Here is a 16,748-nt window from a genome sequence, read left to right on the forward strand (position 1 = left end):
GTGAATATCATGACTGAATACATTCAAAAAGTCACGAAAAGCCTGATTACAAAATGCAGCAATCCAAGTAAAACATTTTAAACGTTATTTTGTTATGAAGTGGTATATCACCTCAACCTATAGACAACTTCCATTAAGATCTAAGCACTAGTTACCATTAATGCACCACTGTACAATATTTCAGAAATATCCCTTATTCTAACAGCAGTTCACAGCAGATTTCTTTACATTCAATACAACAGTTGGCATTATGACACAAATACTTTTGAATGATGTTCAATATTCACATACTATAAAAATATAAAGGGATAAAAAATATACGCTAAAACACACAGAGTGTGTGTGTGTGTGTGTGTGTGTGTGTGTGTGTGTGTGTGTGCGCGCGCGCGCGCGCGCGCGCGAGTGTGAACTGTCAATCAACCTAACATAGGCCTCAAGCTACACTACAGATCATTATTTTGCCACAATTAAGAGTTCATATTCATGTTCTTTGGCTTCCAACTCACAAACAAATGTCACCTTTCAGCTTAATCTATAACTCAGGCTGCACTACAGAACCATCTCACATTCCAATATATAAGAGGGACACAAGAAAAAACTTACTGTCATCATTCTGTTCTCTTCCTGTTTGCACATGTACAACATTACATGCCATATTGTTGTCATGAGATGATGAAAATTTTCATTATCGTTAGGATCAGTTGACCTGAGAGGAAAACATGTAAGCTGCCCATCCAAATCCCACAATCAGCCATCCTGATAATCATCTGATTCAGATGACGAGTAGTCATTTGGCTATGGTTGCAAAAATTGGTTGCATGGAATCAACCAAAACATTTGATATTGGTTGTTGGCTTTGACTCTTGACATAACCGTGCTGTGTTATGTGGTGTCATGGTTGCAGCAGTGTATTTGAAATGGACAGTGTTTGAAGTGGATACATGGTGGAGCTCTCTGGGAGTGAGTGTCAAGGTTTTAATGTTGCATTTGAGCATTGCTTTTGAGTGATTGGACTGGTCCAGTGTTGTTTGTCAGGTGTTGTGCAACTGGGATGACTCACGTCATGGGTTAGTGATATGCACATACACGGACAGTAGTAGTATTGCTTACACAGGGTACAGAACAGCAGTGCATTGGTGAAGCTGTCATTTGAACTCAGATGATTCATGTGAAAAGGTGCATGATGTGATTATGGCTTTTAACATGGAATGATATATGGGGCTAGATGCTTAGGAAATTCCATTTGGAAAATCATTAGGAAATTCAATATTCTGAGATCCACAGTGTCAAGAGTGTCTTGAGAATACCAAATTACAGGCATTACCTCTCACCACAGACAATGCAGTGGCCAACGACCTTCACTTAGTGACCAAGAACAGCAGCAGGGTGTATACGTGGACAAGGAAGAAACATTCCCGGATTACCCGGTTAAAAATACACATTCTCCCGGGTGAAAACATGCTTTTTCCAAGTTAAGTGACAGTATATTTTCCCTTATCGATCCTTTGAATGGTTAAGGTTTCACACACGGCATAGTACTTCCCAGCACTTTAGAAAATGACACGTTTTGGAAATATCTTTTATATGTTGCGTATTTTCGTATTACAAAAGTATAGATTGGAACTCCACCAAACACCGCATGTTACTTTCCAAATCATTGAAATCGAGATTGCGATGCATTTCTGTAAGCCAGTCATAGCTCATGTCATGTGATCTCAGCAGCCGATAAGAGAGGATATTCAGAGCATAGGACACGTGATGTAGTCAGCCAACAGCAACATCATCACTGTTACATAGCATGAACACACAAACAGGGAAAGTTAATAGTTTAAATTAATATACATAGTGTTGCTACATGAAAAGCAAAGCTTTCACATATAATATTGGTCTCTAAGGTAAATAAGCTGCAAGAGAAGTTAACATTTCGCATATAATGTTGATCTTTCTGCGAGTGTTACACTTTAAGACTCACACAAATGTGCCAGTAAAATTTTTAATAATGACAAATGTCTGATCTTCAGGGTTCTAAAATCTTCGAAATGGCTCATCATCAAAGAGCTGATTTTTAAATGATGGTCAAATGCTCTTCTGTGATTTAAGAAATTCGTGGTACATTCTCACACATAGTTCAACTTACGTAAAAGGATATTTACTTTGAAAGTAATGCTTTTCAAACCACCATTCGCAATATTTTCCCGCTAACTGTTAGAAATAGGTTCGTTTCAGCAGTTGCCAGAGAGTGCAGATAACAGGCGTCACCATGCCTGCACAGCTACCATGACGTAGAAAGCCCATATGTACATACGTGTAAAACCTTGAAAGATCATACATTTATGTCATAAAAGAAACAAGACACCAGAGGATACCCCAAGAGCATCGGAATTTCGTGAACCATACTAAAATGTGCACATTTAAAGTGCATACTTAAAGTGCACATTCGTATGTTCAGATTCCCAATCAAGCAGACCTCGACCTGATATTAAGATTTTCAGTGTGGTTTTCGGGATGTAAATTTTCTTGGAGCACCAGTACTGTATTATATCATGTTTGGTTCTTTATTATGGCATAATGCCATGTGTGCTAGAAGATGAAGACGTGCACTTGAAATGCAGCGAACAGTTGAAACTCGCCAGTACTGTGGAATTAAACAATTCGTTTCAGATACATTTTGTTTCAAATACACTGACTGCCTCTGCGGAAAAGGCTAATGAAAGTCAAATTTCTTTAGCAAACAGACAAAAATAACTTCATTGTTACGCAGGGTGATTAATGATTGACAGTCAGAAAGGTGGAAATAAAATCAAATCTGAAACTAATAACATATTTTGGCCATCCGTAATTATGTGAATGTATTTTAATTCACTTGATAGCTCCCGGCTACAGATACGTCTTTTGTTTTCATTTGACGGGAGAGTAAACGAAGGGGAAAAAGCAAAATCGCTAAATGTAAACACAGGTCATGTGGAGACTATCCACTGTAACTCAGACTGCTCTGCGCATCAGCCTCGGATCTACGATATTTGCAATCCGGGTCAATACTAAAAAAAAATTGAATTTTCAAAAATATGTTCATCTTGTAGCGCACATCTTTCTGAAAAGTCTGAAACATAAAACGTGTGTTCAAGGAAATGTAATACATGTTATTTAGTCTTAAGTGTGCCAAAGTGCAGTGCCACGCCTCTTCATAAAGCATTCTTCTATCGCACATCACTGTATTTCGCTCTGTGGAATTGAAACATGTGTATTTTGCAATGAATGCCATCAAACTATATTCAGGACAGTGGAAATTGAAATGTCCTGTGGTGCCTCTCCTGCACCCAGTCGGCTAGTTTGACAGCCTGCCCATCTTTAAAAAAAAAAATCTCCCAATTAATAGTGGATGGGATCATTTGTAATTGGGAGAACAAGAACTCTTCAGAAAATTTGCACTCTTTATTGCCTATTAGCTAACAACTTGCTGTTTTGTGTGACATAAAATTAAATATAGGATACATAAAACCAATAAAGAAAAGAGACAAGTAAGAAAATACACATTTCTTCAATCCTTAGCTCCTAGCATTTTTTTCCTATCTAATCTTGCTACAGCTTTACATGGCATGCTTACCTTTCTGCGAAAGAATCTATTACCTCATCAAAGCTTGTCAAACAATTCGCTACATGAAAAATCAAAATGTAGTTATCTAATACCGAAAAAGCTGTTAAACACAAATAATACCCAAGACTGGTATGTCGTTTCTCGATCTGATTATGATTATTTTGTCACTGTCTGCTAGATAAAACAAAAGAGGCCTTTCTAATATTGGAACAATTTTGTAAGACACACCAAATAAACGAGACTCTTTTGGCACAAATGGCCATTTTCATAACATGACAGGATATATAATTCACGAAGTGCCAATATCAAATGCCTATTAGGCCTACTACAAGCAAAAAGCTTTATGTTAGGAAATAGTTTCACATTTCATTCATACACACCAGCTTCTCAAGCATGAGATCGAAAAGTAGCATTAAGAAATTTTTATATAAATTTGAGATTGTCTTATTCTTCCATAATTTGTGTGATGTCCCCGTTTCTTCTCCTTCCTCGTTCTAACAAACAATCTTGTCATCATCAATTCTGCAGCTATTCCTGCCATTGTCAAAATTTGTTTGCCGATTAATTTCACTAACCCTGCCAGAATCACAGGTTTAGTTATCCCACGATTGTTCTCCGGTTAGGCATTATTACGTGTTCGTACAACACGTTTTCCGTGCTACTCCCCAAATAGAACTTAAGCGGCTGCTAGCCGGGGACTGTACAATCTGGTCCTTACTAGTATAGTGACCTGGCCAAAAATTTGTCAATATTTCATTTTCTTGGGTACACTGAGAAGATAGTATGTAATCTTTCTAACCTGTTATTCCTATCAGTCATTTATTTCCATTCTGGTAGCATGAATCTATGAATTTTGCTGGTAGTTATAACAACACTGACCATTCGCAAACCCAATCAACGACATAATCAGACAGCGATTGGCACTCATCCATTCGGCTTTACTCCACTCAGCTTATATAGCCCCGTCCCCTTTTGTCTGCAGAAAGTTTATTTTTAGATGCAACGAGGATTCTCCTGGAAGAGACATCACGTACACTATGCACGCTTTCAAAATGAACTTATGATTCATTCAGAAATCAGCTTAAAATGTGTTCAAAAATGTTCAAAAACCAACAAGGATGTGTTTAAAAATCATATGTATAACTGATAGACAAACGTGCGCTGGATGCTAGGCGCTTTGTGAAACAAGCTTTTTTTTCCGTAACCAACATGGAGTTGATCCTCTCTATCTTGAACAGGGTTTTATTCACCCCTTCTACAAAGAGAGAAATCCACTTTATGTTTATCTCATGCTAACTCACTAATGGTACGACTACATCCTAAGTATTATTGACACATTTGACAAGTTTGCATGGCTGTACCCTGAAACGACAGGTTCAACAAAATTGCTTGGCACGAGCCAAAGGATATGCCGACATCATCAGCAACGACGTCATCACCCTTTGTAAACTTCTTTATAAATTCTGGATCACTGTCAACTTCATTCAGCAATTCCCCTTCTCGACCCTCTTTGAAATGTTTATACCACTTATAAACTCTTGCCTTACCTATAGTAGATTTGTCAAAAGCCACAATCAACATTTCGAATGTGATGCTGCACTTTATTCCATTTCTCAAGAAAAGTTTAAAGGAAATTCTTAAATCCAACTTTTTCTAAAGTAAAAAGTTACCAAGCACTGGAAAACACATATAAAAATTAAAAAATTCCCATTACTTTTTGATCACACCTTGCATAATTGTGATGTGAGGCTTAATCTGTGTATGGATCTTAAATAAATGAGAGCATGGTATTTTCCCAACATTTCTGTGGTTTAGTGAATTAGAGATATGTTGAACTGATAGTACTGTTTTGTACCATTTTCTGTGTTTTCATCTTTGTCATTGTGATCGTTTCATAGCTTTTGTTACTAATAATAACTTTACACTAGTGCCTACGCTAAAGCACTGAAGATGATCATTATGTCATCGGAAGTCGATTTTGCTGTCAATAAATCATCAAAATTATGGCCAACACTGACCTTTCTTCTAATTTAACAAATAAATGTTTCACTTTCAACATCAGTCTCAACATACTTCTAAAATATTCCGACTGTTAGTTTTCCCAAATTGTGTCAAGATCATATCCTTACCCCACAATCTTAAGGCCGGTCCACACGCAACGATCTGTCTGCGCAGACATCGGCGCAGATGTCTGTACATGCAAAAGATCGCTGCAAATATGGTGTGTTCACACGACACAAACCCCAATCTACTACTCGCCCGCCATCTGTCGGTGTTGAAAAGAAATATCAGTGGCAAGCGACTACGCTCCCCATAAACGTCAAAAATTTAATTAAGTTATTTTGAAATATAGAAATGGAGGAAGTTCTGTTGTGGCCTGTGTTCACAACTTGTGTTGCAAAAACCTTCAGACCAACCGCAGGAAACAGAGAAAGGGGTCAAAATGGTGTAGACAGTGGCTGCTAAAGCGAAAGCAGTTTTCTCACGTAAATTTACTGCGAGATTTGCAGTGCGAAGCTTAAGAAAGCCAAGCAGATCAAAATACCATTACATTGGCTGGTAGACTTGATCTACTCCTACACCAAATCTTCTAGATTTCTGAACTTTGGATAACTCTTTTCGGTAAACAGTTCGCAACGATTTTTTTTTTATTACTGTTTCTCTGTTTGCCGAGGCGTCAACTGCCCGCAATTTTTCAATTACAGCATTGTATGGTGCTGTCTTTTTGTCGCGGTCACTAAATTCTTTACTTTTAATCTTCCACAAACATGGGTGGTTTCTATATATTTCAATGAATTCACTAACAAACTTTCGAGAACACTGACGAGTATCAGCCATTTTACTGCCCTGTGCGCACAAATAAAAACACTAGACTGAGCAAACAGCTGTTTCGCGCCAGATTTGCGGCGATCTCCTGTCCACACGCTCCAACTTGTCTGCGCAGATGTAGTCTGAACCCACAGATTTGAGAGGTTTCGCTCAAACCTCCAACTCCGACTTCCAGGTTTGCACACACCACAGGTTGGTGCAAATCTTCTGTCCACATGCAACGATCTGTCTGCGCAGATGTGATGTGCGCAGACAGATCGTTGCGTGTGGACGGGCCTTTAGACCATCCATTATCTTGTAGTTAGTTACGTTGATCTTCAGAGTCAATGAGCACCTTCTCCTCTTGACTGCACTGTTGAGTTTTTTTAAACATAAAACTGGTGACCCTCTTCTTAACATCATTTACATCCCTTTTTGGATTCTTAGTTTGATTCCTTTCCTTCATGCATTCAGGCAAGACATGGCCAAACTCACTGCAATTACAGCATCTCTCGCCCTTGCTTCTGTGGTTGCAATAACTTTATTTACGGCTGCTGGCACAATAACTGAAACACTACTAGTTCCAAATCAAACTGCACTTTCAGTACTCATATTAACTGAGTCTTCAGCCTCTTTGTTGCTGGTGTCCCTTATAGTTTGATTGACATAATTACTGTCACTTCCTCCTGCAATGACTTCACTTTACTTCCATAGTGTCTCCTTTATTTCCTTGCATTTTTTTGTTGTGCCACAAAGTATTACATTGGTGCATAAGATTGTAGCACTTTTGTTTTGCCTGTTGGTTCAAATGGCTCTAAGCACTAAGGAGCTTAACATCTGAGGTCATCAGTCCCCTAGACTTAGAACTACTTAAACCTAACTAACCTAAGGACAGCACACACATCCATGCCTGAGGCAGGATTCGAACCTGCAACCATAGCAGCAGCACTGTTCCGGACTGAAGCGCTTAGAACCGTTCGGCCACAGTGGCTGGCTGTGTGTTGGTATTCTGGTTGCTATGGGTTTATTTATTGATTATCATATTTATTTGCAGTTCACTGCCACTACTTGAGTTTACATATTGTCATTTTGTAATTTGGAGATCGTGAGTGGAGCTGTGAGCACTAGAAAAATGGGTGCCAAATGTAGAAATCTGATAATTTCTGACGTATTCTTCTGCTCAAGTTCAATAGAGCAGTTACAGCAGCGGAGGTGGCCAGAATCATTTGTGCCATGTATGGGGATAATGCCATTTGACGGAGCACAGCAAAACAATGGTTTACTAGTTTTTAGGAGGACCATTCTGACCTTAGCATCTCTCCACATTCAGGAATTCGGGGTTTAATGAAGATTGTTTAAACACATTAATCCACAATAATTCATCACTGGCAAATGTGACAGTGATCAACCCATGAGTATGTGATATTTGCATGCAATGGGGAAGATTCAAAATTTGGGCGTAAGGTTATTGCATGCTCTAGGTAAAAAAAAAAAAAAAAAAAAAAAAAAAAAAAAAAAAAAAAAAAAAAAAAAAAAAAAAAATCACAAAAATCAGCAGGTGGCCATATATGCATCTCTGCTTGTTTGTCATTAATGAGCTCGTGAACAACACTGACCATTCCTATCCTATATCATCGCTGGTGATGAGAAACGGTATCTTTATAGGGTCATTCCATGCCAAGTGGTCTAAACCTTCCCACCATCATGTCTCCAATTTTCTTCAAATTTTATCTGTAGCACTAGTCAAGTGCTAAATTAAGTTTCTCAAGATTTCAAGCCTCTAGCTGCAATACTTGCTGATCTACACCCCCTTGTCTGAAGGGTAGTAAGTTCGCATGCGCGCGACATCAGACAAAATGCCATTTTTGGGGTCTCATAAAATTGAAACCAATTCATAAGAATGGTTAGTAAGATGAGACCCTGTACAGTTTTTTGTGCTGATTCAAACGAAATTAATTATAAGATTACTGATGCAAAATCCGGTCAAACAAGTCGACTCAAAGTGTACCCCTAATTCTGTCGTGACTTAATGCGACAAATTTTGACCAATATTCAGACTGCAATAATTTCCTTGCAGATAAAGATATGGACTTGAACTTTTTACCAAGTCTTATCTTTGTGCTGGACATAATACAGCTGGATTTCCAACTACCCAGGCTTTATAGTCGCCTTGCAAAATCTCTTCAAATTTGGCAGTGTCAGCGCAAATGGCTTTATTTACCAAAGTTCAAAGCCCATTACTACAAAATAGTCAGCCTGGATTTAATTGTGAATAGTATCATCTGAAAGAGAAACTCTTGCTCTACAAGATGGATATATTTTTCTTTTGCAACGCTTCCATTAAGTGCTTATTTACTCAGGTCAAAGTATCTTATATTTTGTGTGCGCAGTGCCCTGCGTTGGTCCATGATGGCTGAGCCATTACTGGTTATCACAATAAAACCAGCATCCCCATCGCCATAGGGGCCACGCCCGATAGCCATGCAGTAACAGCCACGGGTGGGTATCTTTACTGCAGGTTCCCAAGCCTGATTACAGGGTGTCTTTACCACAGGATCCCAAGCCTGATTGTGGGTTTCTTTATGCAGGTTCCCAAGCCTGTCTTCCTCAGTTACTTCATCATTCTGGAAGCATCGTTGATTTGCAAGAGAATGCTTTCAGGAAAACTGTATTGCCGACCAGATGATGTCACTGATGGAGCTGGAATAACACCAATGATAAGTTGTTCTGGAATCCAGCAAGTATCACGTCTTAAGGGCCAATAAAATGAACTTGCAGGACCATGAGGATGCATAAAGCTTATGAAAGCATCTTTCTGTTCGACTGAGATTTCAACGATGTTTCCAATCCACCATTTCTTTTCATAAATGCAAGCAACATACTGCCCAGGCTGAAGATCCATGACTTGAACTACTACTTCAGCAGCACTAATTTTGGCCAAAAAAGATGTCGCATCATTAGAAACTCTACTGACCTTAATTGTCGTCATATCAATGGGCAAAAAATGGTGGTTTTCTCTTGTGCCAGCTAGAGTGTGCCCTTGCAGGAATCTTTCTTCTTGAGAAGCTTTTTCTTCTTCAACTTCCTCTTTGCTGATGAAAAAGAATTTGATTCCATTGATATTATCATTGCAGAAGTTGAAAAGATCTTTGGGTGTTAGAATCTGGTTTTCATATGGACGTTGCAAACTTGCTCTTGCTGCCAACCGTTTTGTTGTGCCTCCAATGCCATCACAAGGCGACTTTCCATGGCTTGTTCCAAAGAAATTCCATTCTGCTGTTATTTCAAAATCTTCTTTGTGATAGCATAAGTTGAGAAAATTCTTGAAATTCTTATATTGTGCAGCTGAACCATCACTGAAGTAGTGGATGTGGCTTATTTTGGAAAATTGCATCTTCAGGTAATTGATTACTTTTCCAATGTAAACATGGACAGTAATCGTATCGTGTCGAAGGCAGTCACTAATAACACAAAGATTCACACATTGCACCTCTTCGTTTTCACAGTAGTAGACTACAAATGGATGAACTGTTGCTTGACTGTTTTCCCAGTGAAAGCCTTGCACTGCATCTTGAACAATAAATGAATAGTTTTCAGCAAAATCCATTAGTATTATGAATTCGCCTTCTTTCAAATCAGTTTTGAGAGCTTTCAGGTGCTGGCTTTGATGCTTGGCAATGTAGTGATGACAAGACAGGTTCCAAATTTTTGCTGCAATATCTTCAACATACTCTTCTGTTGAAAGCTGCTTTGTTTCTAAAGTATCCCTGTCGGTATGAATCCATTGTTTGTACTCAATCAGTTCTTCAGGGTCATTATCTTCAAAATATGTTGCAATAACTGCTTCTACACCTTCTGGACCAGGGCAGTTTTCACAACGATGAAGCATACAATCCTTGTTTTCCAAGCTGCAAACAGCTTTGCTAAGAATTTCCTTGTAGTCTTCATTGATTGATGCACCAGTGAGCATAAGCTTGACATTTTGGTGTATTGTACAGACACAAACTGAGTGCATTCCAGCAGAGCCAACTGTAACACACCATTTTGGTCTAAGCTCGCAAAACTTTGAGAAGCCAATTTCTGGTCCATTTTGCTTCTGATAAGACACGTACATTTCCTTCAAATTGCAAAGCAACAACCGCTTTTGCTTGTACACCTTTGTTCCTGAAATTCTCACAGGCACACAGTCTTTCTTCCCTGGACAAAGTCTGCTGAATTTGTCATCTTGAAAAAAGTCATGTACTTTCTGGACAACTTCATCTGAAAGCTTCCTTCCTTGCCGATTTGCTGGAAAAGCTAGAACACCTTGCTCATTCTTCAGTTTTCTCGCTTGCTTTACCATTCTTTCTGATACATTAAATGCTGTTGTCGTATCTTTAATTGTCCAGCTTCTTGGAACCAAGGTCAATATTAGAACTTTTGTCCTACGATTTGACACTTTACATTTTTCTTTCAACTCTTCTATAAGATTATCAAGATCTGCACAATTATTGCATGGGCGACTTTTACTTGAACTTGGCTGTTCATCGTAATTGATTCCTACAGCAGCAGCAATTTGATTCCCAATTAAACTTTGTGCATCCAAGATCTTTCTTTTTGCATAGCTTTGCTTATCTCTTTTACTTAGTTGTCTTCTTTTCAATGGTGAAGCACCAATAAATGATAAACTTTTGTTGATGGCTGGTTCAGTTTCATCCGTTGTGAAATCTTGTTCAGATTGGGTTGATAGTGATGATGAATCTTCTAGCTTTTGGTTCAGTGCCGACATGCAGCGAGGGCAAAGCTTCTGACCAGGTTTTATATCAATCACTTCTTTTTTCTTTAACAGGCAAAGTTTGGCAGCTGTTTCATTATCAAGCAGTCTAAGTCCAGCTTTTACATTGTGATTCCTCTTCTTGAATGGATTGCAACATTTCTTTTGCATCGCTTGATATTCATGTAGGAAGAGGGCTTCATGGTGGAAGCAAATGATGGAATTTTCGTCAAGTTTGGCTTCTGAACGCGAAACAAGCAATTTCTGGTCACATTCTGTGAAATCACTAAACGCTTTGAATCCAGTCTTCTTAGCATAGAAGATAACATGGCACTTCGATGCAGCAGCATCTTTTCCAATTGAACAGGGGGCCAACGATTCTTCTTCTTCATTAACTTCTGACATCTCTCACTGGCCAATCACTGAATAAAACACGAATGAAATATCCAATTATATCAGTAATTCTAAGCGACTATTAAGATTCAAATTCCTAGAAATGAAGAAAAATTAGTGCATCGCGCATACAAAATATAACAACTTTGATGTGAGTTAATGAGTACTTAATGGTCGCGTTGCAAAAAAAACAAATGTCAGTCTTGTAGAGCAAGAGTTTCTCTTTTAGGTGATACTATTCACAAGCAGATTCAGGCCAACTATTTTTTAGTAATTGGCTTGAAACTTTGGTAAATTTTACCGTTTGTGCTGACACTGCCTAATTTGAAGAGATACTGCAGGGCGACCATATGGCCTGGATCATTGCAAATCCGGCTGCATTATGTCTAGCACAAGCATGAAGCTTGGCCAAAAGTTCAAGTCCATATCTTCAACTGCAAGGAAATCATTGCAGTCTTAATATTGGTCAAAATTTGTCGCGTTGTGTCACGACAAATTTTGAAGTATACTTTGAGTCGAGTTATTTGACCGGGGTTTGCATGAGTAATGTTATACATAATTTCGTTGGAATCAGCAAAAAAAACTGTACAGGGTCGCATCTTACTAACCATTCTTATGAATTAGTTTCGATTTTATTAGACTCCAAATATGACATTTTTTTTATGTTGCATGCACACGGACTAAGTACACTTCAGACAAGGGGGTCTAGATCAGCAGCTATTGCAGCTAGAGGCCTGAAATCTTGGGAAACTTACTTCAACACTTGACTAAAGCTACAGTTAAAATTTGACGAAAATTGGAGACCATGATGGTGGGAACTTTTTTCAGTTTTAGACCACTTGGTGTGGAATGACCCTATAGTAACATAAGGAAGAGAATGAAATGGTTGAGCCTGAACAAAGCGGCAACTTCCCTTACAAAGACCTGCACACATCTACAAAAGAAAATGTTATGCACCTGGTGGAACAGCAATGGTGTGGTGTACTACGAATTGCTTCCCCGAGATGTAACTATCACTGCTTACAATGATTGTCAACAACTGAGACTTCTTGCAGAGGCAATCCAAGAACAGGGACCAGGAAGACTGCATGAAGTGATGCTACTCCACTATAACACCTGCCCTTATTATGCTAGACTGAGAAAAAAATGCTATACAGGAGTCAAGTTGGAAAGTCATTCTGCACCCACCTTACTCATCTGATCTAGTGCCCTCAGATTTTCACCTTTCCTGTTCTCCTTCAAACAACCTGCAAGGAACTTCCTTTTCAGATGAAAATAAAAGTTCTTTGCCTCAAAACCACATGATTTCTGCAATCACATAATCGAAATGGTACCCCAGCATTGGTAGACTGTTGTAAATAGTGAAGAAGAATATATTATTGAATGACTCAAGTCTTTGTTAAGTGTATCTGTTGTGTTATGAAATTTATGGAAAAACACTACAAACTTATGCACCAGCCCAATATAAGTTTTGTGACTGAATGGTCTCCTCCCTCATCTATCATGTAAAGGAATGATAAGCCATTATCAATATCTTTTAGGTTGGATATCTCTCATATTATGACAAAATACTTGTGAAGAGAGACTTCCACTTTCTTCTTTCATTGAGACAGTTGTTTGTGTATCTCTGTAGCATTGGTCTTCGCATCAATCTTCTATCCCCCAAACGCAGGCATTTGCAATTGGTTTCAAAACATTAAAAAGGCAGTCCACTCAAAGACCCATTTCTCACACTGAGTATCCTTCACTGCCATTAATTTCTTTTTTAAGTGTTCCACCAATGTCATGACACAACAGTGAAAATTTTCAATAATTATGTGGACTGATATGAACAACAACAATTACTACTACTGCATCATCATCATCAATTTCTATAGTCAACACTTACTTTTTCAGTTTTGTATAACATCATCATTTCTACATATAACATCAATTTACTTACAGTTCACTTTTCACAAGAGTGTAAAACTGCATAATCTTATCTGTTATAACACCCTAAAATTAATGCAAAGGTAAACTTGAGAATTCCTACACAGAATTCCAGGTCCAAACATATTTTGTGAAAAGTGTTTTGTTTCACTGGATACTACACATTTCCTCATATCAAATAAAATATATCTTTGCAATATTCAGTTACTGCTACTTCTCACTAAAATGTGAAATCTGTCTTCAAATAACTCCTCATCTAAAACCCACAAAAAAACACATTGATCCAGACAAAATGACAGATGAGAATTTCATTGTAACCATCATAGATAGGCAGCCAAAAATTATATCATTATTTGTTCAGTTGATCTTGACTGAGCCTCCAAAATTTGCAGGAATGACAGTTCCAAATTTTAGGGAATTATTTATTATAAAAAAGAATACATACACAACATACAGCTACTCATCTCCCATTTGTCTCTGGCGAGTCTGGATCACTTGGCTTTGTGGCACATCTGCTCTTCATTGGCATGAAAACCTCTACATGCCCCATCCTAGTCCAATTACTGTGTCTTAGAGAACGTCTTACTACATCTATAAATACCTACTTATATTAAAGAAAAAATATTTTGTTAAAATTTGGCACACAGTAACTGCTATGCCGCATGGTTGGATAATTCACCAGGTATCTATACTTTAGTTCTAATCGTCTTTCAGTTCACGATACAGCTCATTGCACTTGCCAGCCACTTAATGGAACCACAATTCTCCTCTTTTGTGGTAGGTTTCAGCACTGTCACATCAGTTCACTATGTGCTCTTGGGAGGTAATGCAAAAATGAATTGGTTGGCAATGATCATTTTAAAAGAGATCTAACTGAATTTATGCGCCAATTTGTTGATAAGGACAAGACATCAGTGCACCACTTCATGTCTAAAATTAAAAAGAAATCAAAGCAATGGACGGACACAAGTGGCCATGCACCAAAAGAGTGCTGATTTCATGTTCTAGAAAGTTAATGCCAATGATCCCTGGTCAGCAAACTATGAAGATGAAAGGTAAATGAGTCTACACCTAGAAAACATTCACCAATGCCGAGTGGAGAATTTTCCACATCTCTTACAGCTTCAGCTATGAAGTCAACTAACAAGAAGAATTATGAGGGATGAATGAAAGGTAATGCCTCTACCTTAGTTAATTGTGTTTGGATGGGATTATTTTAATAAATCAAACGCAGAAATAATCCTCAGAATGTGATCTTTAATCACAAACATTCACTTTTCCACATAATCACCAGCCAATTGGATACATTTCTGCCAATAATGAACAAGTTTTCTAAAGCCGTCACGGAAAAAGTCGACACTCTGTCTCCACAACCAAAGTCTCATAGTTCTCTCAACGTCTTTATCAGAAGCATAATGATTTACCCGCAGTTTGTCTTTCATTATTGGAAACAGGTGGAAGTCAGACAGTGCTAAATCTGGACTGTATGGAGGATGCCGTACGGTGGTGAGACTCAGTCTCTGAAGTTCCACTGTGGTGGCACATGAAGTGTGTGGTTTAGCTTTGTCATGCTGCAGGAAAACATTTCCATTTTCCTTTCGAACCTTTGTTAGCCATCGTTTCAGAGTTCGCAATGTTGCGATGTAATGCTCTGAATTTATTATTGTTCCATGATCAAGGAAATCAACATGGATAACAACATCTGCGCCCCAGAACACTGTGTCACACAGGTCATATGTTCCTGCCTCAACATCTTTAAACTTAATTGCCCAACGACGCACAGTACTCACATCGACACAATCACCATAAACTGCTTTCATTCTCTGATGTATCTCCTTTGGGGTGACACCTCCTGCTGTCAAGAATTCAATGACTGCACATTGCTTAAATTGCACTGTCCGACCGTCTGCACAGGATTCCATACTTTACACTGTAACAGCAAAACCGTTCAATGCTAAGGCTTCCCACCAACTGGAGCTGTAGAGAAGAGGTAACGGAACAAGCCAGTACCTCCCGCATACCGATGCTGCCAACTGTTGAAGAGTTACGATGGTGGAGGCATTACTTTTTGGTCAATCCACGTACATCAAGTCATAAGGGATGAAACAAATGCATGGCACTGGCATCCACCCATTGCTTTGATTTCTGTTTAACGCTTGACATGAAGTGGTGCATTGATGTCTTGTCCTTAGTAACAAATTGGTACATAAATTTGAAGTCTCAACTAAATTTCTTCTTGTGACATCAAATCTTTTCCACATTGCAGCAAACTGCTCCCTCCCACCTCCCCCCCCCCTCCCACCCCCAAAGACTACAGGACCAATAACCTAAAAAAAATTGAAATGTTTCAATTGTAATTCAGATATTATAACAAGATGATACTGATGAGAAACAGAACAAGATGGAACACAATACCAGGCCAAAAGGATCATGCCTAACAAAGAACTGCTGCTTTTTAATGTCTTCAGCCTCATTTACAGTCTGGAGCTGATATGCACCCAAAAAATACTGTAAGCCTTTGTAATATAACACAAGCAGAGAACCAAATATCAACCGATATTTCCCAAAGCTACTGCAAATGGATAAAGTCTACAACAACACAGATAATAACAAACACAACACTTTATTACTTCAGGAATACTGGTATTGTAAAACTCTTGCCATGGAGTGGCTACCCTACTAGTCCAAGACACATAGGCTAAATGCAAACATATTACCGAGAGGAAGAGCGAGACTGGCCGGGACCGACTCTCTAAGCCTTTGGCCAGCCGGTAGTGTGCACTACGGAGAGGTTATGCATGCATGCATCCATCCAAGAGTGGAGGCCTCTCCCAGGGCTAGCATGTTGTGAATTCTGTGGCACACAATACAGCTGCATGCCCACGTCATGGGTATGGAATCTTACACAGGTCACTACACCCCTCACCCCTGAATAGTAACTTCGGTAGTGGCCAAGGAGCACCGGGCTATGTATGGAAAATGTGTCAATAACAATCAGCTAAAACACGTTCAGAAATGAACCTGCAAAATCCACATGGAAGTATTCGCAGGGCTGGGTTGCTGGCTGCCATGGGGAAAAAGAAGCCTTGAGAGCCACCTATTAACCTGGATTAGAAGTGCAGCCTGGATGACGAGTCAACCAAACCTGCTGGACAGGGTGGACAATCTGCTCAAAGCGGGGTCAGATGCAGTGCCCTTGGCGATCCAGGTACTAGTGACCAAAAAACCTATTGCTCGGAGGAACGCGACATAGAAGTGAAAACACCCGAG

The 16,748-nt window shown here is 38.9% G+C and overlaps 1 protein-coding gene across 1 annotated transcript in view; it reads right to left on the reverse strand.

The window, feature by feature from the left end:
* The window catches only part of LOC124711313 (actin-related protein 2/3 complex subunit 3-like), a 41,184-nt gene that overhangs the window by 12,378 nt on the left and 12,058 nt on the right, over nt 1-16,748 (reverse strand). The gene's annotated exons all lie outside the window — the stretch shown is intronic.

The sequence above is a fragment of the Schistocerca piceifrons genome, chromosome 8, assembly GCF_021461385.2.
Source record: "Schistocerca piceifrons isolate TAMUIC-IGC-003096 chromosome 8, iqSchPice1.1, whole genome shotgun sequence".
Lineage (NCBI taxonomy): Eukaryota > Metazoa > Arthropoda > Insecta > Orthoptera > Acrididae > Schistocerca > Schistocerca piceifrons.